The sequence below is a fragment of the Bison bison genome, unplaced genomic scaffold (assembly GCF_000754665.1).
Source record: "Bison bison bison isolate TAMUID 2011002044 unplaced genomic scaffold, Bison_UMD1.0 scf7180017862158, whole genome shotgun sequence".
In the NCBI taxonomy this organism is placed as follows: Eukaryota; Metazoa; Chordata; class Mammalia; order Artiodactyla; family Bovidae; genus Bison; species Bison bison.
The window spans coordinates 975,023-976,427 of NW_011492730.1; positions in this window are offsets into that span (position 1 = coordinate 975,023).

The window sequence follows — 1,405 nt, forward strand, 5'->3', positions numbered from 1 at the left end:
GAAATCATCAGATTCACATGGACCTTTTTGCAGCCTGAAAACTCACTATCTTTTTCCTAAAAATCCTTTGTGATTTAGATCCCTTTCCCACTGTACTTTTTTTTTTCCAGTCCAAGTTATGAATGACTTGTTTTTGCAGTGGCATTTAAAAATAGCCCACTGGTTTCTAGTTTGCTGCTGCCCCGGGCGTGGGGGAGGGGAGCAGGAATGGCCTCTTTCAGTCTTGTGTTCAGTTGTCATGGCGCAATGTCTGTCCCTATGACGAAACAGCCTTCCGGTCCACCAAGGTCACCCCGAGGCCCCTAGTTCGTGATGGTCCAGCAGGATGTTTTAGGAGCTGACTCCATACCCCCAAGGGTAGGAACTCCCTCCAGGGTGACCCTGCCGAGCACAACTCTGTGTGTCTGTGTGTGATGTGTAAATGGGTGTAACTCACTGGGACACCAGCAAAGCTAAACGAACACAGTTTTAACAATTGCTTCTTCCTCGTTTGGCTGTTTAGGTTTGGGTGGGCTGGGGGAGAGGGCAGGGATGTTTTTAAACTCTGAACCCAGCTGGTACCACACGCTGCCGCCCTGCTTAGAGGGGATGCAGAATCTAAGAGGCGACCGCTGCCCTCTCCTTCCCATCTCTGGCATCCGAAAGAGTCTGGAGCCTCCAGAGAAAAACCACAGTAAATGTGCTGGAAGCTGCAGCCTTTAGGTGAAGTGAGGGGCGAGGGGCGGGGGCGGGAGCTGGTTAGATTTTAAATACCCATATCCTTCCCTTGGAGAGACTAGTTCTGCCCTCCAGCTTTACCCTTGGCCTTAAACTTCAGAGTATTTTTTTCCCTCATGCATCTTTTTGAAAACCCAAGCCAGAATACTAGGAAAAAATATATATACATTTTATGTGCTCAGTAGCTCAGTCATGTCTCACTCTTTGAGACACCATGGAATGTAGCCCACCAGGCTCCTCTGTCCACGGGATTCTCCGGGCAAGAATACTGGAGTGGGTTGCCATTTCCTTCTCCAATACATGTGTGTGTGTGTGTGTGTGTGTGTGTGTGTGTGTAAATATGTATACAGTGTGCAGATCAGAACTAACTTAACCACCCTTAGGCTTAAAAAAAAAAAAAAAAAAGTGTGTGCTAACTACTGACCTATCCCAGTTTCCCCCAAGCTTGTCCTGAGAAGCTGTGTAATGTCCTGAACCTTCTGCTTTGATCAGGAGCGAAGGGCCCCTCCTCCAGTGCCCAAGAAGCCGGCGAAGGGCCCCGCGCCGCTGATCCGGGAGCGCTCGCTGGAGAGCTCGCAGCGCCAGGAGGCCCGCAAGCGCCTGATGGCCGCCAAGCGCGCCGCGTCCGTCCGTCAGAACTCGGCCACCGAGAGCGCCGAGAGCATCGAGATCTACATCCCCGAGGCGC